Source organism: Castor canadensis, chromosome 7 (assembly GCF_047511655.1).
Source record: "Castor canadensis chromosome 7, mCasCan1.hap1v2, whole genome shotgun sequence".
NCBI lineage: Eukaryota > Metazoa > Chordata > Mammalia > Rodentia > Castoridae > Castor > Castor canadensis.
The window spans coordinates 62,615,001-62,627,164 of record NC_133392.1 but is presented as its reverse complement, the minus strand read 5'-3'; the positions used below and the strand labels follow the sequence as shown (position 1 = coordinate 62,627,164).

At 34.7% G+C, this 12,164-nt stretch overlaps 1 protein-coding gene and 1 non-coding gene across 7 annotated transcripts in view; both read left to right on the top strand.

The window, feature by feature from the left end:
• The window catches only part of Micu1 (mitochondrial calcium uptake 1), a 202,379-nt gene that overhangs the window by 99,238 nt on the left and 90,977 nt on the right, over positions 1 to 12,164 (top strand). The gene's annotated exons all lie outside the window — the stretch shown is intronic.
• Positions 3,793 to 3,897, top strand: LOC141425220 (U6 spliceosomal RNA). Its single transcript, XR_012450308.1, has one exon. It is a non-coding gene; the product is annotated as a U6 spliceosomal RNA (small nuclear RNA).

Genomic DNA, 12,164 nt, shown 5'->3' with positions numbered 1-12,164 from the left:
GAGCCCAGCCTGGGGCAAAAAGTGAGATCTTATCTAAAAAATAATTTAAAGCAAAAAGAGCTGGAGGTGTGGCTCAAGTGGTAGACCAGGCACAGAGCCCTGAGTTCAAATCCCAGTACTCTCAAAGAAAAAGAAAGGAAGGGAGGGGAGAGGGAGAGAAAGAGAGACAAAGAGAGAGAGAGACAGAGACAAAGATAGAAAGAGGGGAGGGAGAAAAGGAGGGAGGCAGGAAGAAAGGAAGGAAGATTTTTTTTGCTTTGATAAAGTACAGCTAGAAACTCATAATAAGTGAAAAACCACATAACATTTCTTTTTAAAGAAAGAAAGTGTGAGGTATACAAACTATAATGCCTGAATTTAGAAATCACAATGTAAAATTCACTGTTATTTGTTCCATTATCTCATCATATGTCATGAGTATCAATTGGTAGTTTGAAAAATGCTGTGTTTCATCGAAGCCTTCACTCTTGGAGCTAGCATTGCCATCTGTATTTGAAAAATTGGATCTGTGTTGATTGTAATCAGACTAGAACAGAAAATATTATTTCTGTTATAAACAAAACCATGTATTTTCTCTTTTAAATATAGATTAGCTATCTATAATTGTAGCATCATTTGAATAGGCTGCTCATTGTTGCCAAGTCTTTAGGCAAACAAAAGTTTAGAATATAATTAAATAACCATAATGAACTCAGGTGTTGATTCAATACTTCAGGAAATCCTTCGGACTAGGTATGTATCTCTGTGGTAAGGCAGATACTTAACATGGGTGACGGCCTGGCTTTAATCTGCCCACCAAATACACACACACACACACACACACACACACAGAAAAAAAAAAAGAATTTTGTTTGGCATCTGGAACATTTCCAAGGTGTTTTGAGCATCTTGGTATTTGACAGCTGTGTATAAGTGATTAGTAGATGTTATAAAGCATGCTGACTGACTTGGGTATGAGAAATACAACCTTGTGGACTGTGGTACATCATTGTAGGTAATAAAGCAAGATTAAAAGAATGTGGACTTTAGAGATAATTGTGTATTCATTCAAATACGGGATCTGCTGCATGGTGGATGGGTAACCTTGGGTAATTATCTTCTCAGTAAAATTGGGACAGTAGGTAACACATCTAGCTCTCCAAATTGTATCTGCTTTTGCATGACTATAAGCCCTTTACTCAATTTATGAAAGTAATTACCTGGTAACACATATATTATCTTCTTTCTTGGTTTATATGAAGTGCTACATATTCCGTGCGTAATCTTTCTCTTTATGGTTCTTTACTTCCAAGTTCAATGAGCTATAAAAATCTTGTGCTCTCTCTGTAACAAGCAATTTGTCTGAATTAAATAACTATTCCATTAACCAAAGAGAGACTTCTGGTTTGATTTCTCCTATCTGAACCAACCTGCATTCACAGTAATTCATCCCACCCCATGCTATAAGATCCTTTGGTCCTCTGTCACATCAATCCCAACTGTAGACTTGTAAATTGCTAATAGCATCTATGTTTCAGTTAAGAACTTTTGTAATGATACTAAGCTTGGTTTGAAAATTATAGTAAGTTTAGGTCAAATTTTATTTCACAGCCAGTGAAGTTTGTTTATTGAAAAAAAATCCTTAAAACTATTTGGTACTTAGAAATATTTTGGAGTGGTACCCAGCTAAATTAGTTAAGCTAAACTGCTTCCTCAAATGCCATCCTCCATGATGGCTGGTCTTTATTGCCTATGTGTATAGCACTTTATGTAGTGCAACATAATTTTGGAGGATATCTGTTTTTCAAGTAGTCATTCTGAACTCTGAGTAGTTACTAATCCTGTGAACTCATCCATATTTGGCTGCTTAATATGTTAATATGGGTGGCCAAGAAACCCATTTCCCAATAGGAAAGCTTAATTAAAGAAATGCTTTGTGTGGGTAGAAGAAATGCTTTGACTACCCACAAACTACTGTTTGCCCTTGTTTTTAAGAAACATAATAATTCATGTATTTTCCTTTTATAGAAAGATGAAGCTTTTCTACAACTGTGTGTTTTCATGTTTCAGTAGAGTTGTTAGAGCATTTTGTTTTGTTGTACCTAATGGATAATGTATAAAACATATTTATATGTTCCTCATTTTTATTTACAGGTATTCAGTGATATCTTTGTAGGTTTTAATTGCTCCTTCATATGTTATGTTTTGTGATAATGTATATTTGATTTTGGAGTTTTTGTTCACATAATCAGCATCAATTTTTTTCTTTTTCTCATCTTCTGATCAGGATTTCTGGCAGGTATTGACTCAGCAGCATGTGCTTTAAATTAATGTATGCTCTGGAATCCCTGGTGATGCTTCAGAGGCAAAGGTTCAGTGCATGCTCATGTCCTTGCCCTGCTGCCTTCAGATGATTCAGTTCCTGTCACTTTAAATTTAGCTTACTTTAATATGACAATTCAAATACTGCACGAGTCCTTGAGAATATAAAACCCAGCATAATTTAAAAGGAAGTTTTAACACTAAGTGTTACACAAAAGGTTAAGAAGCTTAGTTTTAGTCACTATATTGTATCAGGTATTAATTAATTGGGTTTTTAAATATATTTGGGATGTTACAGTCCTGTTTACCTGTAATAGGACTGGGAGACAACAGTAACTTCAAGTTAATTTTTTTCTTTTGAAATTTCTTGCTTAATAAATATAGATAAGCAGTTACTTCATTGTACGTTGCTCAGTAAAGAGGCTTAAGAGGAAACACATGGAACATTTAGAAAGACTTCATCATTTTGCTCATTTGAGCTTATCAATAACTTTAACTAGGAAAAGCAAGCAAACACATAAAGAAAACCATAGAAAGAATGTATACTTGTAGGCTGGCATGGGAGATTTCAAGGGCACTCCAAACAAGTACTTTTAAAATTGATCTTCAGAGGCTTGTGTTCCTTAATTGTACTTTATAAATTATTAAGATTTATTCATTAAAAATTACCCTTGCATTCTTGATGGTTGACAGTCTTAATAAAAATATAAATTAAAGTGAACTAGAAGCATCTTTTGGCTTGAAATAATTAATTATATAATTAATGAAGACCACAGGGTGCTCTTTATTTTTATAGTACATTTTTTTGTGTACTTTTATTTTTAAAATGGGATGTATTTTTAGTAGTTCCTGTACCAAGTCCCCAAACTAGTCATTCTATTATTGGAATAGATTATCTTCCTAAATGCCTTTGACTTTAGCTGCATTCTGAAACAAACTAACAAATACCTTAAAATTATGTCAAAATAATTTATTGGTGATCCAATTATCAGTATTTTGAATCCTGGGATTCTATTTTACAATAGCTTTGGCACAAATATAGTGCTAATGAGACTAAATCATAGCTGGGGATGTAGCTTAGGGTAGAATGCTTTTCTATAATGCACAAGTCCTAGGTTCCATACACACACACACACACACACACACACACACACACACACACACACACACACAGTAAATCATATGAGAATGCTAACACCTATGATTGAGGACTGTCAGTCACTTCCAATTCTCTAATTATGTTAGGACAGTAGGACAGCTCAAACTTTTACTTTTCTTTAATAATTGTGTAGTTTAAGACTGGAAGATTTAAAATTACTTGCCTCAGGTAGGAAGTATGAATTGTTAAGTGCTAGCTAGGAAGTCTCTGAAATCTGCAGCAGTGAGTAGTCAACCACCATAGGTGATAAAACACCTATCTTTTCTAAGCTTTCACTATTGAAGATAATATTTTTTGGTTGATCAAAGATTCAAAATCAAGTTTTACAGTGTTTGCTTTGGCAGTAGGTAAACTAAAATTGGAACAATACAGACAAAATTAGTACTGTGGCCCTGTGCAAGGAGGACACACAAATTTGTGAAGTATTTCATGTTTTTATATCATTAATCTTTTCCTGAACTTGTTATGGTTTTTGGAATCAGTTAATAAAAAAGTAACTGAATGCAATATATAGAAATTATTTCATTATGTAATAAAGTTTGAGATATTAAATTTTTAAAATCAAGTTTTACCGTATTCTTAAGGATATCTGTGAATAATTTTTTTCTTAGAATAGGTAATAAGGTAATTATCTATATTGGGTTCTATAAGTAGCATTCATTTTGGTGACACTAGTATTAATCCTTTATGCACCCACAGGCCAATGAGCAATTACTTTATAAAAGTGGCCTTTCTCGCTTGCTTCCTTGCAGAATTTTTTCTTTGCATGCTAAATTTTTATTACCTGTGGGAAGGCCAGAATCAAAGGCCTAGTAGCATAGAACGCTGTTCTTCAGATGCAGCTTATTGATGATATCAGATACTGTATCGCTGCAAGGAGTATCCACAATGTCTCTTTCCAGTCTCTCAAGTTCCACCACTACTAAAGTCTGTTGATTTAACCCAAGTGTTTGATTATTCAGGTTGACAAAAGAAATGGTACTATAGCCATCTGAAACAGGGTATCATTTACTTGGTTACCCTAAATATTCAGACTCCTGTTAATATGTCTTTAAATAAATTTTTGTTTTAGATTATGTTGTATTTGAATTTAAGATCAACCAAACCCCATTTAACCTGTCATTATTGATTTGAAAGCATAAACATGACTGACCATTACATTTCTAACACTTCATGGTTAGTTTTTTCATCATAAAGCAAGATTTGAAATTCACTTTGGCACAAGAAGACTTTGTTCCAAGCTAACTTCCTTGTTTATATTACTTACTTGATATACCAAGTAAGTTGTAAGGCCAGACAGATATGGTTCTATAAAAGCTACTCAAAACAAGTACCTTTTAGTAAAGCAGGTTCTCAGCTTACCCTAAATATCTGTTGATGGTCTTTGGTTATAGAGAATGTGTGAGGATACTTCTTGCTTTGCATATTTGTCTTTGGTATGATACATTTTTCAAAAATACTAAACTTAAATAAAATGCTCTTCTAATTACTTATTAATACATATTAATTAAGAACATAAAACATTATATATTTGAAGTGATGTATGTTTCAAAAGTATTAATATATACTTTTGAATACACGGGGACATAGAAAATGCGCACTTAAGAATTATTGGTTCAGACTTTCCTCTTCAAGTTAAGCCTCAAGGATAATGTTTTATAATAGTGAACCACATATTGCTTCAAAAATATTCAGCCCTCATTTACATTTTCAGAAAGTGCAAGCAATACAGATATGCTATGTGTTCTGTGCAGTTCATATAACGTAACATACAGTGGTTCATAACATGGGCTCTGGAGTCATACCGTAGCCTCTCCTGCTACTTATTTATTTAATTTATCTCAATCTGAGTTTTCTTACTTACAAAGTGCAGATAAGGTAATAGTACTACTTACCTCATAGAGTTATAATGAGGATTCATCAAGATAATGCAAGTACAAAGTAGCATGGTGCCTGGAACAAATATGCAAAGTATAATTTTAAAATTCTTGACCTATTTTTAACACTGTCAGTGATGTTCAAGGGATACCTATAAATGTTTGGTTTCAAAATTGATTTTTAAAATCTTCATCTCAAGAGTTTCCTGGGAGATGATGTTATTTGAACAGTGTAAATCAAGGGGATGAACAGTGTGAACTGCTTTAATTTTTTATGATACATTTTTGTTTTATTTTTCCAAATGGGAAAGATAAAATTACTACATTGAGATTTATTTTCCAAAATTTGTATTTGAGATTGTTTTACACTCAGGGATAGGGAAGCCTTTTATAACCCATGTGACCAAGACTGCTGCTGAGCTTAGGACTGATTTTCTTTAGCATTGATCTATTTGAGTGACTGAAGTTCAGAATTAAATTCTTAAATTTAGGTAGTAGATAATCAATAATGATGAAATATAGATTCTCCTATCCAGAGCTGATTTGAAGCAGGTGTGCAGGCATGCTATAGTAGAACACATTAGAGTTGATTTTTGTCCTTCTAGAGTTTTAATAATACCTCATCAGACACAGATGATTAAAATAAAGCACTTCAACAAAGTTATATCATTTGCTTGAAGTTAATGTCTTTCCAGTACATTTTCTTTGAATTTTTATTACTGCTTTAGTCATATCATCTACCACTGTTATTTTAAAAGCATCTTCATCTGTATCATTTTCTCTGAAGCTATCTAGTTAATGAAATAGGAAGACATTTGCATTCTAGGTATTTGAAATTGTTCTCAGAACTAAGGTGGTTAGAATTTGGACTGAAAAGAGAATTGCTTTCTGGCAGAGTGAAGTTTATACTACCTTAAGCATTCACCTTCCTCAGTTTGTTGCACAGTAATTTATGTTTGCCTCAAATACAGTGTACCTTTGAAAACCTTGGAAGAAAATCTAAATCAGAAGGGGAAATCATAAACTATTCTGAATTAAAAACATCTCAATTTAATTTTTATCTAACATATACCCAAATTCTACTTTTGTGCAAGTTGAAGCATGGGGTGGGGAACAAGAATAGCACATTAGCTGTGCAACAATTTCTGTTTGATTGGGAATAGTGTGATTGTTTAAGATTGATACTCTACCAGGGCTTTGGCGTCTATCTATGCACCAGCTAGATAATGAAGTGTGAGCAGTAACTGCATGGGGAAATGGGTGATTTTCTCTAACACTTTCCCCTTCTGCCTTAATCCCAGCCTTTAGCGAGCTTTCTCTCACTCCCTGGTTCTTCTGACCTAACTGAGGGTGACTGGAGATACAGAAAGGACAAACAATAGACAAACATGCAGAAAGTTGGGGCCAGATGTGCTGGGTGCTCAAATGAAGACACACAACAGCCTCGTTGCTTCTTTTCCTTTATTATTCTCTTCTTTCACTTTGCTTTTTTTCTCTTATTCTTTAAAACTTTACTTCTGAAGTCTTTTTTTAAGACCTTCTTTTCTATTCTTTAAAGTCGCTTTCCTTAGACTCTCTCTGTCCCATGTTTTCTTTAATCTCTCTTAAAGTCTTTGCCCTCAGACTTGCAGACAAACAGCAGCTGTCTAAAAACTGCATTAGCATAACTCTTAAAGTCTCAGTGCTCAGACTTGCACTGTCCCATGTTCTCTAGCTTTTCTTAAACTCAGCTTTTCTAAAGCCTATGTATAAAGTTCTTGGTGCAGAAAACTGCTCTGGGGGAGCCATAACAGCCAGCAGCAGGGGCAGTGGCAGTGGCAGCCAATCAAAACCCCCATCAAAAAACCCCCAGTCCTCATTCAGTGAGTCTTTTATATCCAGTGGTAAACAAGGAGGTGGAGCAACACTTCTCAGGGAGGGGCGTGACACTGTAACAAGAGAAACCTGCATTCCTAACTGAATGTAAACAACTTAGGAAAAGCAGCTGTGCTGCATTTTGTACTCTTCTGAGGCTGGGGCCACGGCAAACTCACCATGGCGGTTATTGGGTACAACTGTGCTTATGTCAAGTTCTCATAGGCTTCTCATAATCCACTCCCCGCACCAACCTTAGGTAGAAATACTATTTGTATTTCTAAAATAGAAATACTGTTTGTATTTCTAAGATAGAAATACTGTTTCATATCACTTGGAAATGATATGCCACAATTGCATTTTCCAGAAGAAGCACATTGTTACCATTATTTTAAGCTGTAACTTCAAATATTACTTGAGTGAAGTGTATCTCAGCAATATAGAGACATTCTCTCTCTTGCTCTCTCTCTCTCTCTCTCTCTCTTTTTTTTTTTTTTTCAATACCAGGGATTGAACCCAGGGCCTTGCACATGCTAGGCAAGCACTCTACCACTGGGCCACATCCCAAAACCTTTTTCATTTTATTTCAAGACAAGTTCTCACTGAGTTACCCAGGCTAGCCTCAAATTTGCAGTCCTCCTGTCTCAGCCTCCTGAGTAGCTAGGATTACAAACAGGCACCACATCTAGCAAGACACATTAGTATTAAAATAAGTATTAATAAATATTAAAATCCAAATTTTTCAGCCTCATAAAGATGACAGTTTACATAGTAATGCTGTGTTACCAGATAAGTGGATCTTAACCAGAAGAAGTGACAAGGTTAAATTCTAGGTACACGTTATTCTCTTTGGCTTCATCTGTTTGAGTCCCACAAGGCAAAACCACTGATCCTATTTTGATCAACCTTGTAACGGATTAGGATTCACTGCATACTGAGTGCCATTGAGTTGGAATTCTGTTTGGAAAACCTAGGCTCAGGGCCCCTGATGACCCCTGACACTTTAGCCATAGATTTTATAAGTTTATGTGGTTGGTCAGGAACCAAAGTATAGGTGCTTCAGCACAAAGCCATCCAATAAATTTATATTTTAGGTTCACTGTGAAGTGTAGTAAGCACACATGAATAGAGAATAGTTTTTATATAGTAAGTTTACTCTTAAGTCTCCGAACTTACATTATAAAAAATAAAAGAATCAGGAGTCTGGGGATGTGGCTCAGTGGTAGAGCACTTGCCTCACAAGCTAGAGGCCCTGATTTGGATCCCTATGGTACAACTGAGATCAAACTAGATCCCTTCTGAGGGTATTAATTCATTTGCCTTTACTTGAGGTTAGTCTTAGAGATATTATGTCTATAGTTTTGTTTTACACTCGAAAATGAATAAGACTATAATGTAAGTAAATAATAAAATAATTATATTTTACTCATGTAAATTTTTGAACTCATTGCTTTTAAATATTTTGCATTATTTTGTTCTCTAAAAGAAGGTAACATTTGTCATTTTTAAGGAGCTGCTATGAAATACACATTCTCTGTTTGGTCCCTCTCTTCAAGACAATTATACGTATACACACATGCCTTTCTCTTTCCTCTACTTGTCCACCCTGAAATTATCTACTGCCCCTGGAAACATCTCCTTCCCTTTTGTGTTCACCTTTTCAGAGTCTTTGTTTCTTATATTTCTTTTCTTCCAGATGTCTTGACTTTTTCTTACAAAGAACAATTTCACTTTCTTTTGGTTTCTCTTACTCCCTGTCACTCTAATCAGTATAGCAAAAGTGTTATATATAGCTGTACAAACAAAAATCTTTTCTCCTTTAGGAAACAGAAGGTTCTAAGCACAGACATATTCTATTTAATGCAGTAGTGGAGGGATGCCTTCTTGGAGAAAGACACACTAACTGGTATAGATAGGCAAAGAAATGTCCAACAGAGGACCAATCTGCAAAGACTGGGAGAGTATTTCTTCTCTGTTGGCTCCACATTTAAGGAAATCTGTCACATCACTAGTTGATAACACAAAGGTAGCAGAACAGAGATTGATGTATGACAAAGAGTAGTCATGACCAAACGTTTAGAAAAAATCACTAAACAATTATAAACCACAATTAGCAGCAAAAAAAAAAAGGGATGAATCTGATTTCCATTGACCACATGAGAATATACAAAATGCCCAGTTTTCAGCAAGAAATTATGCATGCATAAAAACAATAAAGTATGGCCTAGTTATAGGGAAAAAAAAAGGAATTATCCTTGAGGACTCAGATATTTTACTTACTACTTAAAAACTTAAAGTCAGTTGTCCTAGTGAGCCAAATAGCTTAAATAAACAAGGAGAAATATGTATGAACTAACAGAATGTGAATAAAGAGATAGAAATTACAAAAATGTACCAAGTAGAAATTTTGGAACCATAATAATTCACTTAGAGATGTTCTCCCCAGCAGATTTGAGTAGGCAGTAGAAAGTATCAGTGAACTTGAAAATAGGTCAGTTGATGTTATGAAATCTGAAGTAGAGACAAAAAAGAATGAAGAAAAATGAACAGAGCTTAAAGCACTTACACTATAAAATGGTTGCAGTGGTAAATTTTATGTTCTATGAATTTTATCCCAATTTTTTAATTGTAAAAGGCATAAGTGGTGTGGTACTGGCATAAAGATAGACATATAGACAATGGGATAGAATTGAGAGTCCAGAAATAAACCCACACATCTATGATGAGTAGATTTTCAAAAAGTGGGTCAACACCATTCAGTGATGAAAATGGTATCTCCAACAAATAGTATGGGGTTTACTGGATATCCACCTAAAAAAGAATGAAGTTGGATCCCCCATCTTACATTATATATAAAAATGGCTCAATTGACTTGGCACAGTGGCTCAGGCCTCTAACTCCAACTATTTGGAAGTTAGAGATCAGGAGGATCAGGGTTTGAGGTCAACTCAGGCAAAAAGACTCCACTTCAACAAGCAAGTCAGACAGTAGTGGAACACATCTGTAACCCAAGCCACACAGGAGGCATAGGTAGGAGGATCATGGTTCAAAGCCAGCTCTGGGCAAAAATTTGAGATCCTATCTGAAAAATAGGGTAAGAGGTGGCTCAAGTTGTAAACAGCTTGCCTAGCAACTAGTAGACCCTAAATTCAAATCTTAGTATGACCAAATAAAGAAAAAAAATGGATCAATAAAAAAGAGCTAATACTATAGAACTCCCAGAAAATAGGGGTAGTTTCATCACCTTGGATTTAGTGATGGAATATTAGATACAACATGAAAACACAAGTAATAAAAGGAAAATGGATAAATTAGACTTTACCAACATTAGAAACTTTTGTGAGGCCTGGCACTAGTGACTCATGTTTGTAATCCTAGCTACTTAGAAGGCTGAGATCAGGAGAATCTCAGTTTGAAGCCAGGGCAAATAGCTGTGAGATCCCATCTCCAAAATAACTGGAGCAAAATGGACTGGAAGTGTGGCTCAAGTGGTAGCGTGCCTGCTTAGCAAGCTTAAAGCTCCAAGTTCAAACCCTAGCCTCACAGGGAAAAAAAAAAAAAAGCTTTTTGTGAATCATAGGACATTATCAAAAAAGTGAAAAGTCAACTAAAGAATGGAAGAATATATTTGCAAATCATAATATTTCACTCCCATAAGGATAGCTGCATTATGAAAGAAGAATACATCCAGTGTTGGGAGGATATGGAGAAATTGGAGTCCTCTTATGTTGATGGTGGGAATGTAAATGGATGCAGGTACTAGAGAAAACAGATTGGCTCTGCCTTATAAACTTAAATATAAAGCTACCATATAATGGAGCCTTTCCACTTTTAGGGATATACTGAAAATAACTGAAAACAAGTACTCCAAGAGTTATTTTTACATGGATGTGCATTGCTCAGTAGCCAAATGGTGGGAATAATCTAAATGTCCTTCTGCCTATAAATGGGTAAATAAATTGTGATATATACATATAATGGAATTATTTGGCAATGGAAAGCATGGAAGTACTGATTCATGCTGTAACATGAATAAACCTAGAAACATTAAGTGGTAAAAGCCAGACAAAATATTCATATGATTAAGCAGTTAAGATGGTGAATTTTATCACAGCCGTGCATAATAAACCTCATAAGGAAAGAAGGCAAGGCCATTCCAGACTAATGGAGTCTACAGAAACATGACAACTAAATGCAGTCTTTTTTCCTAATACATCCTGGACTAAGGGCAGGTGGAATGGCTACAAAGGAAATTACCGAGACAATTAACTGAATGTGAAAATGGACTGGATTAGATTATAGTGTTATCAATATTAAATCTCATGGTTTTATCAGATTTATTCTGTGGTATGTAAGAGAATGTCTTTACTCATAGGAAATATATGTTGAAGTATTTAAGTGTAAAAGAGCATGCTGTCTTCAGTTTACTTTCAAAGTGCTATAGAGAAAAAAAAACCTCTATAAAATGATAAAGCAAATAAGGTAGTATGCTGGTGGATTTAGGTAGAAAGTATGTACTAGTTCCTTATATACTCTTTGATCTTTTCTGTGATTTGAAGTTAATATCAGAATTAAAAATTACCAACAAAATTAGATTTGTCTTTTTATTATCTCCTGAGCAGTCCTGTGGTCCAGGTATTGTTAGAAAAGTAACATTAGGTATACTTCTTTTGCTCAGTTCTGTCTGTAGTTGTCATGTCTCTGTAGACTCCATTAATCTGTAGTGGCCTTGCCTTGATCTTCTTTATTCTTTCCTTATTTCCTTTTGTCTGTTTCTTGACTTCTGATTCCTAATGTATTATTTATTTTAATTACATATAGCAATCTCTCCATGAGACTATTGTTGTTAATTACTCAGCTTCTATTCACATTTATTCTTGTTAGTAATGGTATGCCTTTGGGACCTATTCTCATTTCATGTATTTTTTCCTGCTCACATACTTTACAACATCTTGGAAAATGTCAAAAATTAA